This window comes from Megachile rotundata, unplaced genomic scaffold (genome assembly GCF_050947335.1).
Source record: "Megachile rotundata isolate GNS110a unplaced genomic scaffold, iyMegRotu1 scaffold0026, whole genome shotgun sequence".
Taxonomy (NCBI): Eukaryota; Metazoa; Arthropoda; class Insecta; order Hymenoptera; family Megachilidae; genus Megachile; species Megachile rotundata.
The window spans coordinates 1345253-1368446 of record NW_027473323.1 but is presented as its reverse complement, the minus strand read 5'-3'; positions in this window follow the sequence as shown (position 1 = coordinate 1368446).

Below are 23194 nucleotides of genomic sequence, written 5' to 3'. Positions count from 1 at the left end.
GCTGGTGACTGTATTATTGTGATTGTGTGATTGTGATTGTATGATTGTGATTGTATGATTGTGATTGCATGATTGTGATCGTATGATTGTGTTTGTATGACTGTGATTGTATGATTGTGATTGTATGATTGTATTTGGGTGATTGTAATTGTATGATTGCGATTGTATGATTGTGATTGTATGATTGTTATCGTATGATTGTGATTGTTTGACTGCGATTGTATGATTGTGCTTGTATGATTGTGATTGTATGATTGTGATTGTATGATTGTGATTGTATGATTGTGATTGTATGATTGTGTTTGTATGATTTTGATTGGATGATTGTGATTGCATGATTGTGATTGTATGATTGTGATTGCATGATTTTGAATGTATGATTGTGATTGTATGATTGTGATAGTATGATTGTGATTGTAAGATTGTGATTGTATGACTGTGATTGTTTGATTGTGATTGTATGATTATGATTGTATGGTTGTGATTGTATGATTGTGATTGTATGATTGTGATTGTATGATTGTGATGTATGATTGTGATTGTATGATTGTGATTGTATGATTGTGATTGTATGATTGTGATTGCATGATTGTGATTGTATGATTGTGATTGTATGATATTGATTGTATGATTGTGATTGTATGATTGTGATTGTATGATTGTGATAGTATGATTGTGATTGTATGATTGTGATTGTATGACTGTGATTGTATGATTGTGATTGTGCGATTGTGATTGTGCGATTGTGATTGTACGATTGTGATTGTATGATTGCGATTGTATCGTTGTGATTGTATGATTATGATTGTATGATTGTGATTGTATGATTATGATTGTATGGTTGTGACTGTATGATTGTGATGGAATGATTGCGATTGTATGATATTGATTGTATGATTGTGATTGTATGATTGTGATTGTATGATTGTGATTGTATGATTGTGATTGTATGATTGTGATTGTCTGATTGCGGTTGTATGATTGTGATTGTATGATTGTGATTGTATGATTGTGATTGTATGATTGTGGTTGTATGATTGTGATTGTATGATTGTGATTGTATGATTGTGATTGTATGATTGTGATTGTATGATTGTGATGTATGATTGTGATTGTATGATTGTGATTGTATGATTGTGATTGTATGATTGTGATTGCATGATTGTGATTGTATGATTGTGATTGTATGATATTGATTGTATGATTGTGATTGTATGATTGTGATTGTATGATTGTGATAGTATGATTGTGATTGTATGATTGTGATTGTATGACTGTGATTGTATGATTGTGATTGTGCGATTGTGATTGTGCGATTGTGATTGTACGATTGTGATTGTATGATTGCGATTGTATCGTTGTGATTGTATGATTATGATTGTATGATTGTGATTGTATGATTATGATTGTATGGTTGTGACTGTATGATTGTGATGGAATGATTGCGATTGTATGATATTGATTGTATGATTGTGATTGTATGATTGTGATTGTATGATTGTGATTGTATGATTGTGATTGTATGATTGTGATTGTATGATTGTGATTGTATGATTGTGATTGTATGATTGTGATTGTCTGATTGCGGTTGTATGATTGTGATTGTATGATTGTGATTGTATGATTGTGATTGTATGATTGTGATTGTATGATTGTGATTGTATGATTGTCATTGTATGATTATGATTGTATGATTGTGATTGTATGATTGTGATTGTATGATTGTGATTGTATGATTGTCATTGTATGATTATGATTGTATGATTGTGATTGCATGATTGTTATTGTATGATTGAGATTGCATGATTTTGTATGTATGATTGTGATTGTATGACGGTGATTGTATGATTGTGATTGTATGATTGTGATTGTATGATTGTGATAGTATGATTGTGATTGTATGATTGTGATTGTATGACTGTGATTGTATGATTGTGATTGTGCGATTGTGATTGTACGATTGTGATTGTATGATTGTGATTGTATGATTATGATTGAATGATTGTGATTGCATGATTGTGATTGTATGATTGTGATTGCATGATTTTGAATGTATGATTGTGATTGTATGATTGTGAGTGTATGATTGTGATTGTATGATTGTGATAGTATGATTGTGATTGTAAGATTGTGATTGTATGAATGTGATTGTATGATTGTGATTGTATGATTGTGATTGTATGATTATGATTGTATGATTGTGATTGTATGATTGTGATGGTATGATTGTGAGTGTATGATTGTGATTGTATGATTGTGATTGTATGATTGTGATTGTAAGATTGTGATTGTATGACTGTGATTGTATGATTGTGATTGTATGATTGTCATTGTATGATTATGATTGTATGATTGTGATTGCATGATTGTGATTGTATGATTGAGATTGCATGATTTTGTATGTATGATTGTGATTGTATGATTGTGATTGTATGATTGTGAAAGTATGATTGTGATTGTATGACTGTGATTGTATGATTGTGATTGTATGATTGTGATTGTATGAATGTGATCGTATGATTGTGATCGTATGATTGTGATTGTATGACTGTGATTGTATGATTGTGATTGTGCGATTGTGATTGTACGATTGTGATTGTACGATTGTGATTGCATGATTGTGATTGTATGATTGAGATTGCATGATTTTGTATGTATGATTGTGATTGTATGATTATGATTGTATTTTTGTGATTGTATGATTGTGATTGTATGATTGCGATTGTATTTTTGTGATTCTATGATTGTGTAGTATGGTTGTGATTGTATGATTGTGATTGTATGATTGCGATTGTATGATTGTAATTGTATGATTGTGATTGTATGATTGGATTGTATGATTGTGGTTGTATGATTGTGATTGTGTGATTGTGATTGTATGATTGTGATTGTATGATTGTGATTGTATGATTGTGATTGTGTGATTGTATTTGGGAGATTGTAATTGTATGATTGCGATTTTATGATTGCGTTTGTATGCTGGTGACTGTATTATTGTGATTGTGTGATTGTGATTGTATGATTGTGATTGTATGATTGTGATTGCATGATTGTGATTGTATGATTGTGTTTGTATGACTGTTATTGTATGATTGTATTTGGGTGATTGTAATTGTATGATTGCGATTGTATGATTGTGATTGTATGATTGTTATCGTATGATTGTGATTGTTTGACTGCGATTGTATGATTGTGCTTGTATGATTGTGATTGTGTGATTGTGATTGTATGATTATGATTGAATGATTGTGATTGCATGATTGCGATTGTATGATTGTGATTGCATGATTTTGAATGTATGATTGTGATTGTATGATTGTGATTGTATGATTGTGATTGTATGATTGTGATTGTATGATTGTGATAGTATGATTGTGATTGTAAGATTGTGATTGTATGACTGTGATTGTATGATTGTGATTGTATGATTGTGATTGTATGATTATGATTGTATGATTGTAATTGTATGATTGTGATGGTATGATTGTGATTGTATGATTGTGATTGTATGATTATGATTGTATGATTGTGATTGTATGATTGCGATTGTATGATTGTGATTGTATGATTATGATTGTATTTTTGTGATTGTATGATTGTGATTGTATGATTGCGATTGTATTATTGTGATTGTATGATTGTGTAGTATGGTTGTGATTGTATGATTTTGATTGTATGATTGCGATTGTATGATTGTAATTGTATGATTGTGATTGTATGATTGTGATTGTATGATTGTGGTTGTATGATTGTGATTGTGTGATTGTGATTGTATGATTGTGATTCTATGATTGTGATTGTATGATTGTGATTGTGTGATTGTATTTGGGAGATTGTAATTGTATGATTGCGATTTTATGATTGCGTTTGTATGCTGGTGACTGTATTATTGTGATTGTGTGATTGTGATTGTATGATTGTGATTGTATGATTGTGATTGCATGATTGTGATCGTATGATTGTGTTTGTATGACTGTGATTGTATGATTGTGATTGTATGATTGTATTTGGGTGATTGTAATTGTATGATTGCGATTGTATGATTGTGATTGTATGATTGTTATCGTATGATTGTGATTGTTTGACTGCGATTGTATGATTGTGCTTGTATGATTGTGATTGTATGATTGTGATTGTATGATTGTGATTGTATGATTGTGATTGTATGATTGTGTTTGTATGATTTTGATTGGATGATTGTGATTGCATGATTGTGATTGTATGATTGTGATTGCATGATTTTGAATGTATGATTGTGATTGTATGATTGTGATAGTATGATTGTGATTGTAAGATTGTGATTGTATGACTGTGATTGTTTGATTGTGATTGTATGATTATGATTGTATGGTTGTGACTGTATGATTGTGATGGTATGATTGCGATTGTATGATATTGATTGTATGATTGTGATTGTATGATTGTGATTGTATGACTGTGACTGTATGATTGTGATTGTATGATTGTCATTGCATGATTGTGATTGTATGATTGTGATTGTATGATTATGATTGTATGGTTGTGACTGTATGATTGTGATCGTATGATTGCGATTGTATGATATTGATTGTATGATTGTGATTGTATGATTGTGATTGTATGATTGTGATTGTATGATTGTGATTGTATGATTGTGATTGTCTGATTGCGGTTGTATGATTGAGATTGCATGATTGTGATTGTATGATTGTGATTCTATGATTGTGATTGTATGATAGTGATAGTATGATTGTGATTGTATGATTGTGATTGTATGACTGTGATTGTATGATTGTGATTGTATGATTGTGATTGTATGATTGTGATAGCATGATTGTGATTGTATGATTGTGGTTGCATGACTGTGGTTGTATGATTGTGATTGTATGATTGTGATTGTATGATTGTGATTGTATGATTGTGATTGTATGATTGTGATGTATGATTGTGATTGTATGATTGTGATTGTATGATTGTGATTGTATGATTGTGATTGCATGATTGTGATTGTATGATTGTGATTGTATGATATTGATTGTATGATTGTGATTGTATGATTGTGATTGTATGATTGTGATAGTATGATTGTGATTGTATGATTGTGATTGTATGACTGTGATTGTATGATCGTGATTGTGCGATTGTGATTGTGCGATTGTGATTGTACGATTGTGATTGTATGATTGCGATTGTATCGTTGTGATTGTATGATTATGATTGTATGATTGTGATTGTATGATTATGATTGTATGGTTGTGACTGTATGATTGTGATGGAATGATTGCGATTGTATGATATTGATTGTATGATTGTGATTGTATGATTGTGATTGTATGATTGTGATTGTATGATTGTGATTGTATGATTGTGATTGTATGATTGTGATTGTCTGATTGCGGTTGTATGATTGTGATTGTATGATTGTGATTGTATGATTGTGATTGTATGATTGTGATTGTATGATTGTGATTGTATGATTGTCATTGTATGATTATGATTGGATGATTGTGATTGTATGATTGTGATTGTATGATTGTGATTGTATGATTGTCATTGTATGATTATGATTGTATGATTGTGATTGCATGATTGTTATTGTATGATTGAGATTGCATGATTTTGTATGTATGATTGTGATTGTATGACGGTGATTGTATGATTGTGATTGTATGATTGTGATTGTATGATTGTGATAGTATGATTGTGATTGTATGATTGTGATTGTATGACTGTGATTGTATGATTGTGATTGTGCGATTGTGATTGTACGATTGTGATTGTATGATTGTGATTGTATGATTATGATTGAATGATTGTGATTGCATGATTGTGATTGTATGATTGTGATTGCATGATTTTGAATGTATGATTGTGATTGTATGATTGTGAGTGTATGATTGTGATTGTATGATTGTGATAGTATGATTGTGATTGTAAGATTGTGATTGTATGAATGTGATTGTATGATTGTGATTGTATGATTGTGATTGTATGATTATGATTGTATGATTGTGATTGTATGATTGTGATGGTATGATTGTGAGTGTATGATTGTGATTGTATGATTGTGATTGTATGATTGTGATTGTATGATTGTGATTGTGTGATTGTATTTGGGAGATTGTCATTGTATGATTGCGATTTTATGATTGCGATTGTATGCTGGTGACTGTATTATTGTGATTGTATGATTGTGATTTTTTGATTGTGATTGTATGATTTTGATTGCATGATTGTGATTGTATGATTGTGATTGTATGATTGTGATTGTATGATTGTGATTGTATGATTGTGATTGTATGATTGTGATTGTATGATTGTGATTGTGTGATTGTATTTGGGAGATTGTCATTGCATGATTGCGATTTTATGATTGCGATTGTATGCTGGTGACTGTATTATTGTGATTGTATGATTGTGATTTTATGATTGTGATTGTATGATTTTGATTGCATGATTGTGATTGTATGATTGTGATTGTATGATTGTGATTGTATGATTGTGATTGTATGATTGTGATTGTATGATTGTGATTGTATGATTGCGATTGTATGAATGCGATTGTATGATTGTGATTGTATGGTTGTGATTGTATGATTGTGATGTATGATTGTGATTGTATGATTGTGATTGTATGATTGTGAATGTATGATTGTGATTGCATGATTGTGATTGTATGATTGTGATTGTATGATATTGATTGTATGATTGTGATTGTATGATTGTGATTGTATGATTGTGATAGTATGATTGTGATTGTATGATTGTGATTGTATGACTGTGATTGTATGATTGTGATTGTGCGATTGTGATTGTGCGATTGTGATTGTATGATTGTGATTGTATGATTGTGATTGTATGATTGTGATTGTATGATTGTGATTGTATGATTGTGATTGTATGATTGCGATTGTATGAATGCGATTGTATGATTGTGATTGTATGATTGTGATTGTATGATTGTGATGTATGATTGTGATTGTATGATTGTGATTGTATGATTGTGATTGTATGATTGTGATTGCATGATTGTGATTGTATGATTGTGATTGTATGATATTGATTGTATGATTGTGATTGTATGATTGTGATTGTATGATTGTGATAGTATGATTGTGATTGTATGATTGTGATTGTATGACTGTGATTGTATGATTGTGATTGTGCGATTGTGATTGTGCGATTGTGATTGTACGATTGTGATTGTATGATTGCGATTGTATCGTTGTGATTGTATGATTATGATTGTATGATTGTGATTGTATGATTATGATTGTATGGTTGTGACTGTATGATTGTGATGGAATGATTGCGATTGTATGATATTGATTGTATGATTGTGATTGTATGATTGTGATTGTATGATTGTGATTGTATGATTGTGATTGTATGATTGTGATTGTCTGATTGCGGTTGTATGATTGTGATTGTATGATTGTGATTGTATGATTGTGATTGTATGATTGTGATTGTATGATTGTGATTGTATGATTGTGATTGTATGATTGTGATTGTATGATTATGATTGTATGATTGTGATTGTATGATTGTGATTGTATGATTGTGATTGTATGATTGTCATTGTATGATTATGATTGTATGATTGTGATTGCATGATTGTTATTGTATGATTGAGATTGCATGATTTTGTATGTATGATTGTGATTGTATGACGGTGATTGTATGATTGTGATTGTATGATTGTGATTGCATGATTTTGTATGTATGATTGTGATTGTATGACTGTGATTGTATGATTGTGATTGTATGATTGTCATTGTATGATTATGATTGTATGATTGTGATTGCATGATTGTGATTGTATGATTGAGATTGCATGATTTTGTATGTATGATTGTGATTGTATGATTGTGATTGTATGATTGTGAAAGTATGATTGTGATTGTATGACTGTGATTGTATGATTGTGATTGTATGATTGTGATTGTATGAATGTGATCGTATGATTGTGATCGTATGATTGTGATTGTATGACTGTGATTGTATGATTGTGATTGTGCGATTGTGATTGTACGATTGTGATTGTACGATTGTGATTGCATGATTGTGATTGTATGATTGAGATTGCATGATTTTGTATGTATGATTGTGATTGTATGATTATGATTGTATTTTTGTGATTGTATGATTGTGATTGTATGATTGCGATTGTATTTTTGTGATTCTATGATTGTGTAGTATGGTTGTGATTGTATGATTGTGATTGTATGATTGCGATTGTATGATTGTAATTGTATGATTGCGATTGTATGATTGTGATTGTATGATTGTTATCGTATGATTGTGATTGTTTGACTGCGATTGTATGATTGTGCTTGTATGATTGTGATTGTGTGATTGTGATTGTATGATTATGATTGAATGATTGTGATTGCATGATTGCGATTGTATGATTGTGATTGCATGATTTTGAATGTATGATTGTGATTGTATGATTGTGATTGTATGATTGTGATTGTATGATTGTGATTGTATGATTGTGATAGTATGATTGTGATTGTAAGATTGTGATTGTATGACTGTGATTGTATGATTGTGATTGTATGATTGTGATTGTATGATTATGATTGTATGATTGTAATTGTATGATTGTGATGGTATGATTGTGATTGTATGATTGTGATTGTATGATTATGATTGTATGATTGTGATTGTATGATTGCGATTGTATGATTGTGATTGTATGATTATGATTGTATTTTTGTGATTGTATGATTGTGATTGTATGATTGCGATTGTATTATTGTGATTGTATGATTGTGTAGTATGGTTGTGATTGTATGATTTTGATTGTATGATTGCGATTGTATGATTGTAATTGTATGATTGTGATTGTATGATTGTGATTGTATGATTGTGGTTGTATGATTGTGATTGTGTGATTGTGATTGTATGATTGTGATTCTATGATTGTGATTGTATGATTGTGATTGTGTGATTGTATTTGGGAGATTGTAATTGTATGATTGCGATTTTATGATTGCGTTTGTATGCTGGTGACTGTATTATTGTGATTGTGTGATTGTGATTGTATGATTGTGATTGTATGATTGTGATTGCATGATTGTGATCGTATGATTGTGTTTGTATGACTGTGATTGTATGATTGTGATTGTATGATTGTATTTGGGTGATTGTAATTGTATGATTGCGATTGTATGATTGTGATTGTATGATTGTTATCGTATGATTGTGATTGTTTGACTGCGATTGTATGATTGTGCTTGTATGATTGTGATTGTATGATTGTGATTGTATGATTGTGATTGTATGATTGTGATTGTATGATTGTGTTTGTATGATTTTGATTGGATGATTGTGATTGCATGATTGTGATTGTATGATTGTGATTGCATGATTTTGAATGTATGATTGTGATTGTATGATTGTGATAGTATGATTGTGATTGTAAGATTGTGATTGTATGACTGTGATTGTTTGATTGTGATTGTATGATTATGATTGTATGGTTGTGATTGTATGATTGTGATTGTATGATTGTGATTGTATGATTGTGATGTATGATTGTGATTGTATGATTGTGATTGTATGATTGTGATTGTATGATTGTGATTGCATGATTGTGATTGTATGATTGTGATTGTATGATATTGATTGTATGATTGTGATTGTATGATTGTGATTGTATGATTGTGATAGTATGATTGTGATTGTATGATTGTGATTGTATGACTGTGATTGTATGATTGTGATTGTGCGATTGTGATTGTGCGATTGTGATTGTACGATTGTGATTGTATGATTGCGATTGTATCGTTGTGATTGTATGATTATGATTGTATGATTGTGATTGTATGATTATGATTGTATGGTTGTGACTGTATGATTGTGATGGAATGATTGCGATTGTATGATATTGATTGTATGATTGTGATTGTATGATTGTGATTGTATGATTGTGATTGTATGATTGTGATTGTATGATTGTGATTGTATGATTGTGATTGTATGATTGTAATTGTCTGATTGCGGTTGTATGATTGTGATTGTATGATTGTGATTGTATGATTGTGATTGTATGATTGTGATTGTATGATTGTGATTGTATGATTGTCATTGTATGATTATGATTGTATGATTGTGATTGTATGATTGTGATTGTATGATTGTGATTGTATGATTGTCATTGTATGATTATGATTGTATGATTGTGATTGCATGATTGTTATTGTATGATTGAGATTGCATGATTTTGTATGTATGATTGTGATTGTATGACGGTGATTGTATGATTGTGATTGTATGATTGTGATTGTATGATTGTGATAGTATGATTGTGATTGTATGATTGTGATTGTATGACTGTGATTGTATGATTGTGATTGTGCGATTGTGATTGTACGATTGTGATTGTATGATTGTGATTGTATGATTATGATTGAATGATTGTGATTGCATGATTGTGATTGTATGATTGTGATTGCATGATTTTGAATGTATGATTGTGATTGTATGATTGTGAGTGTATGATTGTGATTGTATGATTGTGATAGTATGATTGTGATTGTAAGATTGTGATTGTATGAATGTGATTGTATGATTGTGATTGTATGATTGTGATTGTATGATTATGATTGTATGATTGTGATTGTATGATTGTGATGGTATGATTGTGAGTGTATGATTGTGATTGTATGATTGTGATTGTATGATTGTGATTGTATGATTGTGATTGTGTGATTGTATTTGGGAGATTGTCATTGTATGATTGCGATTTTATGATTGCGATTGTATGCTGGTGACTGTATTATTGTGATTGTATGATTGTGATTTTTTGATTGTGATTTTATGATTTTGATTGCATGATTGTGATTGTATGATTGTGATTGTATGATTGTGATTGTATGATTGTGATTGTATGATTGTGATTGTATGATTGTGATTGTATGATTGTGATTGTGTGATTGTATTTGGGAGATTGTCATTGTATGATTGCGATTTTATGATTGCGATTGTATGCTGGTGACTGTATTATTGTGATTGTATGATTGTGATTTTATGATTGTGATTGTATGATTTTGATTGCATGATTGTGATTGTATGATTGTGATTGTATGATTGTGATTGTATGATTGTGATTGTATGATTGTGATTGTATGATTGTGATTGTATGATTGTGATTGTATGATTGCGATTGTATGAATGCGATTGTATGATTGTGATTGTATGATTGTGATTGTATGATTGTGATGTATGATTGTGATTGTATGATTGTGATTGTATGATTGTGATTGTATGATTGTGATTGCATGATTGTGATTGTATGATTGTGATTGTATGATATTGATTGTATGATTGTGATTGTATGATTGTGATTGTATGATTGTGATAGTATGATTGTGATTGTATGATTGTGATTGTATGACTGTGATTGTATGATTGTGATTGTGCGATTGTGATTGTGCGATTGTGATTGTATGATTGTGATTGTATGATTGTGATTGTATGATTGTGATTGTATGATTGTGATTGTATGATTGTGATTGTATGATTGCGATTGTATGAATGCGATTGTATGATTGTGATTGTATGATTGTGATTGTATGATTGTGATGTATGATTGTGATTGTATGATTGTGATTGTATGATTGTGATTGTATGATTGTGATTGCATGATTGTGATTGTATGATTGTGATTGTATGATATTGATTGTATGATTGTGATTGTATGATTGTGATTGTATGATTGTGATAGTATGATTGTGATTGTATGATTGTGATTGTATGACTGTGATTGTATGATTGTGATTGTGCGATTGTGATTGTGCGATTGTGATTGTACGATTGTGATTGTATGATTGCGATTGTATCGTTGTGATTGTATGATTATGATTGTATGATTGTGATTGTATGATTATGATTGTATGGTTGTGACTGTATGATTGTGATGGAATGATTGCGATTGTATGATATTGATTGTATGATTGTGATTGTATGATTGTGATTGTATGATTGTGATTGTATGATTGTGATTGTATGATTGTGATTGTCTGATTGCGGTTGTATGATTGTGATTGTATGATTGTGATTGTATGATTGTGATTGTATGATTGTGGTTGTATGATTGTGATTGTATGATTGTGATTGTATGATTGTGATTGTATGATTGTGATTGTATGATTGTGATGTATGATTGTGATTGTATGATTGTGATTGTATGATTGTGATTGTATGATTGTGATTGCATGATTGTGATTGTATGATTGTGATTGTATGATATTGATTGTATGATTGTGATTGTATGATTGTGATTGTATGATTGTGATAGTATGATTGTGATTGTATGATTGTGATTGTATGACTGTGATTGTATGATTGTGATTGTGCGATTGTGATTGTGCGATTGTGATTGTACGATTGTGATTGTATGATTGCGATTGTATCGTTGTGATTGTATGATTATGATTGTATGATTGTGATTGTATGATTATGATTGTATGGTTGTGACTGTATGATTGTGATGGAATGATTGCGATTGTATGATATTGATTGTATGATTGTGATTGTATGATTGTGATTGTATGATTGTGATTGTATGATTGTGATTGTATGATTGTGATTGTATGATTGTGATTGTATGATTGTGATTGTCTGATTGCGGTTGTATGATTGTGATTGTATGATTGTGATTGTATGATTGTGATTGTATGATTGTGATTGTATGATTGTGATTGTATGATTGTCATTGTATGATTATGATTGTATGATTGTGATTGTATGATTGTGATTGTATGATTGTGATTGTATGATTGTCATTGTATGATTATGATTGTATGATTGTGATTGCATGATTGTTATTGTATGATTGAGATTGCATGATTTTGTATGTATGATTGTGATTGTATGACGGTGATTGTATGATTGTGATTGTATGATTGTGATTGTATGATTGTGATAGTATGATTGTGATTGTATGATTGTGATTGTATGACTGTGATTGTATGATTGTGATTGTGCGATTGTGATTGTACGATTGTGATTGTATGATTGTGATTGTATGATTATGATTGAATGATTGTGATTGCATGATTGTGATTGTATGATTGTGATTGCATGATTTTGAATGTATGATTGTGATTGTATGATTGTGAGTGTATGATTGTGATTGTATGATTGTGATAGTATGATTGTGATTGTAAGATTGTGATTGTATGAATGTGATTGTATGATTGTGATTGTATGATTGTGATTGTATGATTATGATTGTATGATTGTGATTGTATGATTGTGATGGTATGATTGTGAGTGTATGATTGTGATTGTATGATTGTGATTGTATGATTGTGATTGTATGATTGTGATTGTGTGATTGTATTTGGGAGATTGTCATTGTATGATTGCGATTTTATGATTGCGATTGTATGCTGGTGACTGTATTATTGTGATTGTATGATTGTGATTTTTTGATTGTGATTGTATGATTTTGATTGCATGATTGTGATTGTATGATTGTGATTGTATGATTGTGATTGTATGATTGTGATTGTATGATTGTGATTGTATGATTGTGATTGTATGATTGTGATTGTGTGATTGTATTTGGGAGATTGTCATTGTATGATTGCGATTTTATGATTGCGATTGTATGCTGGTGACTGTATTATTGTGATTGTATGATTGTGATTTTATGATTCTGATTGTATGATTTTGATTGCATGATTGTGATTGTATGATTGTGATTGTATGATTGTGATTGTATGATTGTGATTGTATGATTGTGATTGTATGATTGTGATTGTATGATTGCGATTGTATGAATGCGATTGTATGATTGTGATTGTATGATTGTGATTGTATGATTGTGATGTATGATTGTGATTGTATGATTGTGATTGTATGATTGTGATTGTATGATTGTGATTGCATGATTGTGATTGTATGATTGTGATTGTATGATATTGATTGTATGATTGTGATTGTATGATTGTGATTGTATGATTGTGATAGTATGATTGTGATTGTATGATTGTGATTGTATGACTGTGATTGTATGATTGTGATTGTGCGATTGTGATTGTGCGATTGTGATTGTATGATTGTGATTGTATGATTGTGATTGTATGATTGTGATTGTATGATTGTGATTGTATGATTGTGATTGTATGATTGCGATTGTATGAATGCGATTGTATGATTGTGATTGTATGATTGTGATTGTATGATTGTGATGTATGATTGTGATTGTATGATTGTGATTGTATGATTGTGATTGTATGATTGTGATTGCATGATTGTGATTGTATGATTGTGATTGTATGATATTGATTGTATGATTGTGATTGTATGATTGTGATTGTATGATTGTGATAGTATGATTGTGATTGTATGATTGTGATTGTATGACTGTGATTGTATGATTGTGATTGTGCGATTGTGATTGTGCGATTGTGATTGTACGATTGTGATTGTATGATTGCGATTGTATCGTTGTGATTGTATGATTATGATTGTATGATTGTGATTGTATGATTATGATTGTATGGTTGTGACTGTATGATTGTGATGGAATGATTGCGATTGTATGATATTGATTGTATGATTGTGATTGTATGATTGTGATTGTATGATTGTGATTGTATGATTGTGATTGTATGATTGTGATTGTCTGATTGCGGTTGTATGATTGTGATTGTATGATTGTGATTGTATGATTGTGATTGTATGATTGTGATTGTATGATTGTGATTGTATGATTGTGATTGTGTGATTGTGATTGTATGATTGTGATTGTATGATTGCGAGTGTATGATTGTGATTCTATGATTATGATTGTATGATTGTGATCGTATGGTTGTGATTGTTCGATTGCGATTGTACGATTGCGATTGTATTATTGTGATTGTATGATTGTGATAGTATGGTTGTGAAAGTATGATTGTGATAGTATGATTGTGATTGTATGATTGTGATTGTATGATTGTGATTGTATGATTGTGATTGTATGATTGTGATTGTATGATTGTGATTGTATGATTGTGATTGTCTGACTGTGGTTGTGCGATTGTGATTGTACGATTGTGATTGTACGATTGTGATAGAATGATTGTGATTGTATGATTGTGATTGTATGATTATGATTGTATGGTTGTGACTGTATGATTGTGATGGTATGATTGCGATTGTATGATATTGATTGTATGATTGTGACTGTATGATTGTGATGGAATGATTGCGATTGTATGATATTGATTGTATGATTGTGATTGTATGATTGTGATTGTATGATTGTGATTGTATGATTGTGATTGTATGATTGTGATTGTCTGATTGCGGTTGTATGATTGTGATTGTATGATTGTGATTGTATGATTGTGATTGTATGATTGTGATTGTATGATTGTGATTGTATGGTTGTGATTGTGTGATTGTGATTGTATGATTGTGATTGTATGATTGCGAGTGTATGATTGTGATTCTATGATTGTGATTGTATGATTGTGATCGTATGGTTGTGATTGTTCGATTGCGATTGTACGATTGCGATTGTATTATTGTGATTGTATGATTGTGATAGTATGGTTGTGAAAGTATGATTGTGATAGTATGATTGTGATTGTATGATTGTGATTGTATGATTGTGATTGTATGATTGTGATTGTATGATTGTGATTGTATGATTGTGATTGTATGATTGTGATTGTATGATTGTGATTGTCTGACTGTGGTTGTGCGATTGTGATTGTACGATTGTGATTGTACGATTGTGATAGAATGATTGTGATTGTATGATTGTGATTGTATGATTATGATTGTATGGTTGTGACTGTATGATTGTGATGGTATGATTGCGATTGTATGATATTGATTGTATGATTGTGATAGTATGATTGTGATTGTATGATTGTGATTGTATGATTGTGATTGTATGATTGTGATTGTATGATTGTGATAGTATGATTGTGATTGTATGATTGTGATTGTATGACTGTGATTGTATGATTGTGATTGTATGATTGTGATAGTACGATTGTGATTGTATGATTGTGATTGTATGACTGTGATTGTATGATTGTGTTTGTGCGATTGTGATTGTGCGATTGTGATTGTACGATTGTGATTGTACGATTGTGATTGTATGATTGTGATTGTATGATTATGATGGAATGATTGTGATTGCATGATTGCGATTGTATGATTGTGATTGCATGATTTTGAATGTATGATTGTGATTGTATGATTGTGATTGTATGATTGTGATTGTATGATTGTGATTGTATGATTATGATTGTGTGATTGTGATTGTATGATTGTATTTGGGAGATTGTATTTTGGAGATTGTAATTGTGGGATTGCGATTGTATGATTGTGATTGTATGATTATGATTGTATTTTTGTGATTGTATGATTGTGATTGTATGATTGCGATTGTATTATTGTGATTGTATGATTGTGTAGTATGGTTGTGATTGTATGATTTTGATTGTATGATTGCGATTGTATGATTGTAATTGTATGATTGTGATTGTACGATTGTGATTGTATGATTGTGGTTGTATGATTGTGATTGTGTGATTGTGATTGTATGATTGTGATTCTATGATTGTGATTGTATGATTGTGATTGTGTGATTGTATTTGGGAGATTGTAATTGTATGATTGCGATTTTATGATTGCGTTTGTATGCTGGTGACTGTATTATTGTGATTGTGTGATTGTGATTGTATGATTGTGATTGTATGATTGTGATTGCATGATTGTGATCGTATGATTGTGTTTGTATGACTGTGATTGTATGATTGTGATTGTATGATTGTATTTGGGTGATTGTAATTGTATGATTGCGATTGTATGATTGTGATTGTATGATTGTTATCGTATGATTGTGATTGTTTGACTGCGATTGTATGATTGTGCTTGTATGATTGTGATTGTATGATTGTGATTGTATGATTGTGATTGTATGATTGTGATTGTATGATTGTGTTTGTATGATTTTGATTGGATGATTGTGATTGCATGATTGTGATTGTATGATTGTGATTGCATGATTTTGAATGTATGATTGTGATTGTATGATTGTGATAGTATGATTGTGATTGTAAGATTGTGATTGTATGACTGTGATTGTTTGATTGTGATTGTATGATTATGATTGTATGGTTGTGATTGTATGATTGTGATTGTATGATTGTGATTGTATGATTGTGATGTATGATTGTGATTGTATGATTGTGATTGTATGATTGTGATTGTATGATTGTGATTGCATGATTGTGATTGTATGATTGTGATTGTATGATATTGATTGTATGATTGTGATTGTATGATTGTGATTGTATGATTGTGATAGTATGATTGTGATTGTATGATTGTGATTGTATGACTGTGATTGTATGATTGTGATTGTGCGATTGTGATTGTGCGATTGTGATTGTACGATTGTGATTGTATGATTGCGATTGTATCGTTGTGATTGTATGATTATGATTGTATGATTGTGATTGTATGATTATGATTGTATGGTTGTGACTGTATGATTGTGATGGAATGATTGCGATTGTATGATATTGATTGTATGATTGTGATTGTATGATTGTGATTGTATGATTGTGATTGTATGATTGTGATTGTATGATTGTGATTGTCTGATTGCGGTTGTATGATTGTGATTGTATGATTGTGATTGTATGATTGTGATTGTATGATTGTGGTTGTATGATTGTGATTGTATGATTGTGATTGTATGATTGTGATTGTATGATTGTGATTGTATGATTGTGATGTATGATTGTGATTGTATGATTGTGATTGTATGATTGTGATTGTATGATTGTGATTGCATGATTGTGATTGTATGATTGTGATTGTATGATATTGATTGTATGATTGTGATTGTATGATTGTGATTGTATGATTGTGATAGTATGATTGTGATTGTATGATTGTGATTGTATGACTGTGATTGTATGATTGTGATTGTGCGATTGTGATTGTGCGATTGTGATTGTACGATTGTGATTGTATGATTGCGATTGTATCGTTGTGATTGTATGATTATGATTGTATGATTGTGATTGTATGATTATGATTGTATGGTTGTGACTGTATGATTGTGATGGAATGATTGCGATTGTATGATATTGATTGTATGATTGTGATTGTATGATTGTGATTGTATGATTGTGATTGTATGATTGTGATTGTATGATTGTGATTGTATGATTGTGATTGTATGATTGTGATTGTATGATTGTGATTGTCTGATTGCGGTTGTATGATTGTGATTGTATGATTGTGATTGTATGATTGTGATTGTATGATTGTGATTGTATGATTGTGATTGTATGATTGTCATTGTATGATTATGATTGTATGATTGTGATTGTATGATTGTGATTGTATGATTGTGATTGTATGATTGTCATTGTATGATTATGATTGTATGATTGTGATTGCATGATTGTTATTGTATGATTGAGATTGCATGATTTTGTATGTATGATTGTGATTGTATGACGGTGATTGTATGATTGTGATTGTATGATTGTGATTGTATGATTGTGATAGTATGATTGTGATTGTATGATTGTGATTGTATGACTGTGATTGTATGATTGTGATTGTGCGATTGTGATTGTACGATTGTGATTGTATGATTGTGATTGTATGATTATGATTGAATGATTGTGATTGCATGATTGTGATTGTATGATTGTGATTGCATGATTTTGAATGTATGATTGTGATTGTATGATTGTGAGTGTATGATTGTGATTGTATGATTGTGATAGTATGATTGTGATTGTAAGATTGTGATTGTATGAATGTGATTGTATGATTGTGATTGTATGATTGTGATTGTATGATTATGATTGTATGATTGTGATTGTATGATTGTGATGGTATGATTGTGAGTGTATGATTGTGATTGTATGATTGTGATTGTATGATTGTGATTGTATGATTGTGATTGTGTGATTGTATTTGGGAGATTGTCATTGTATGATTGCGATTTTATGATTGCGATTGTATGCTGGTGACTGTATTATTGTGATTGTATGATTGTGATTTTTTGATTGTGATTGTATGATTTTGATTGCATGATTGTGATTGTATGATTGTGATTGTATGATTGTGATTGTATGATTGTGATTGTATGATTGTGATTGTATGATTGTGATTGTATGATTGTGATTGTGTGATTGTATTTGGGAGATTGTCATTGTATGATTGCGATTTTATGATTGCGATTGTATGCTGGTGACTGTATTATTGTGATTGTATGATTGTGATTTTATGATTGTGATTGTATGATTTTGATTGCATGATTGTGATTGTATGATTGTGATTGTATGATTGTGATTGTATGATTGTGATTGTATGATTGTGATTGTATGATTGTGATTGTATGATTGCGATTGTATGAATGCGATTGTATGATTGTGATTGTATGATTGTGATTGTATGATTGTGATGTATGATTGTGATTGTATGATTGTGATTGTATGATTGTGATTGTATGATTGTGATTGCATGATTGTGATTGTATGATTGTGATTGTATGATATTGATTGTATGATTGTGATTGTATGATTGTGATTGTATGATTGTGATAGTATGATTGTGATTGTATGATTGTGATTGTATGACTGTGATTGTATGATTGTGATTGTGCGATTGTGATTGTGCGATTGTGATTGTATGATTGTGATTGTATGATTGTGATTGTATGATTGTGATTGTATGATTGTGATTGTATGATTGTGATTGTATGATTGCGATTGTATGAATGCGATTGTATGATTGTGATTGTATGATTGTGATTGTATGATTGTGATGTATGATTGTGATTGTATGATTGTGATTGTATGATTGTGATTGTATGATTGTGATTGCATGATTGTGATTGTATGATTGTGATTGTATGATATTGATTGTATGATTGTGATTGTATGATTGTGATTGTATGATTGTGATAGTATGATTGTGATTGTATGATTGTGATTGTATGACTGTGATTGTATGATTGTGATTGTGCGATTGTGATTGTGCGATTGTGATTGTACGATTGTGATTGTATGATTGCGATTGTATCGTTGTGATTGTATGATTATGATTGTATGATTGTGATTGTATGATTATGATTGTATGGTTGTGACTGTATGATTGTGATGGAATGATTGCGATTGTATGATATTGATTGTATGATTGTGATTGTATGATTGTGATTGTATGATTGTGATTGTATGATTGTGATTGTATGATTGTGATTGTCTGATTGCGGTTGTATGATTGTGATTGTATGATTGTGATTGTATGATTGTGATTGTATGATTGTGATTGTATGATTGTGATTGTATGATTGTGATTGTATGATTGTCATTGTATGATTATGATTGTATGATTGTGATTGTATGATTGTGATTGTATGATTGTGATTGTATGATTGTCATTGTATGATTATGATTGTATGATTGTGATTGCATGATTGTTATTGTATGATTGAGATTGCATGATTTTGTATGTATGATTGTGATTGTATGACGGTGATTGTATGATTGTGATTGTATGATTGTGATTGTATGATTGTGATAGTATGATTGTGATTGTATGATTGTGATTGTATGATTGTGATTGTATGATTATGATGGAATGATTGTGATTGCATGATTGCGATTGTATGATTGTGATTGCATGATTTTGAATGTATGATTGTGATTGTATGATTGTGATTGTATGATTGTGATTGTATGATTGTGATTGTATGATTATGATTGTGTGATTGTGATTGTATGATTGTATTTGGGAGATTGTATTTTGGAGATTGTAATTGTGGGATTGCAATTGTATGATTGTGATTGTATGATTGTGATTGTATGATTGTGATTGTATGATTGTGATTGTATGATTGTGATTGTATGATTGTGATTGTATGATTGTGATTGTATGATTGTGATTGTATGATTGTGATTGTATGATTGTGATGTATGATTGTAATTGTATGATTATGATTGTATGATTGTGATTGTATGATTGTGATGGTATGATTGTGATGGTATGATTGCGATCGTATGATTGCGATTGTATGATTATGATTGTATGATTGCGATTGTATGATTGCGATTGTATGATTGTGATTGTATGATTATGATTGTATTTTGGTGTTTCTATGATTGTGATTGTATGATTGTGATTGTATGATTGTGATTGTATGATTGTGATTTTATGATTGCGATTGTATGAATGCGATTGTATGAATGCGATTGTATGATTGCGATTGTATGATTGTGATTGTATGATTGTGATTGTATGATTGCGATTGTATGAATGCGATTGTATGATTGTGATTGCATGATTGTGATTGTGTGATTGTGATTGTATGATATTGATTGTATGATTGTGATTGTATGATTGTGATTGTATGATTGTGATAGTATGATTGTGATTGTATGATTGTGATTGTATGACTGTGATTGTATGATTGTGATTGTGCGATTGTGATTGTAGGATTGTGATTGTACGATTGCGATTGTACGATTGTGATTGTATGATTGTGATTGTATGATTGTGATTGAATGATTGTGATTGCATGATTGTGATTGTATGATTGTGACTGCATGATTTTGAATGTATGATTGTGATTGTATGATTGTGATTGTATGATTGTGATTGTATGATTGTGATTGTATGATTGTGATAGTATGATTGTGATTGTATGAATGCGATTGTATGATTGTGATTGTATGATTATGATTGTACTTTTGTGATTGTATGATTGTTATCGTATGATTGTGATTTTTTGACTGCGATTGTATGATTGTGCTTGTATGATTGTGATTGTGTGATTGTGATTGTATGATTATGATTGAATGATTGTGATTGCATGATTGCGATTGTATGATTGTGATTGCATGATTTTGAATGTATGATTGTGATTGTATGATTGTGATTGTATGATTGTGATTGTATGATTGTGATTGTATGATTGTGATAGTATGATTGTGATTGTAAGATTGTGATTGTATGACTGTGATTGTATGATTGTGATTGTATGATTGTCATTGTATGATTATGATTGTATGATTGTGATTGCATGATTGTGATTGTATGATTGAGATTGCATGATTTTGTATGTATGATTGTGATTGTATGATTGTGATTGTATGATTGTGAAAGTATGATTGTGATTGTATGACTGTGATTGTATGATTGTGATTGTATGATTGTGATTGTATGAATGTGATCGTATGATTGTGATCGTATGATTGTGATTGTATGACTGTGATTGTATGATTGTGATTGTGCGATTGTGATTGTACGATTGTGATTGTACGATTGTGATTGCATGATTGTGATTGTATGATTGAGATTGCATGATTTTGTATGTATGATTGTGATTGTATGATTATGATTGTATTTTTGTGATTGTATGATTGTGATTGTATGATTGCGATTGTATTTTTGTGATTCTATGATTGTGTAGTATGGTTGTGATTGTATGATTGTGATTGTATGATTGCGATTGTATGATTGTAATTGTATGATTGTGATTGTATGATTGGATTGTATGATTGTGGTTGTATGATTGTGATTGTGTGATTGTGATTGTATGATTGTGATTGTATGATTGTGATTGTATGATTGTGATTGTGTGATTGTATTTGGGAGATTGTAATTGTATGATTGCGATTTTATGATTGCGTTTGTATGCTGGTGACTGTATTATTGTGATTGTGTGATTGTGATTGTATGATTGTGATTGTATGATTGTGATTGCATGATTGTGATTGTATGATTGTGTTTGTATGACTGTTATTGTATGATTGTATTTGGGTGATTGTAATTGTATGATTGCGATTGTATGATTGTGATTGTATGATTGTTATCGTATGATTGTGATTGTTTGACTGCGATTGTATGATTGTGCTTGTATGATTGTGATTGTGTGATTGTGATTGTATGATTATGATTGAATGATTGTGATTGCATGATTGCGATTGTATGATTGTGATTGCATGATTTTGAATGTATGATTGTGATTGTATGATTGTGATTGTATGATTGTGATTGTATGATTGTGATTGTATGATTGTGATAGTATGATTGTGATTGTAAGATTGTGATTGTATGACTGTGATTGTATGATTGTGATTGTATGATTGTGATTGTATGATTATGATTGTATGATTGTAATTGTATGATTGTGATGGTATGATTGTGATTGTATGATTGT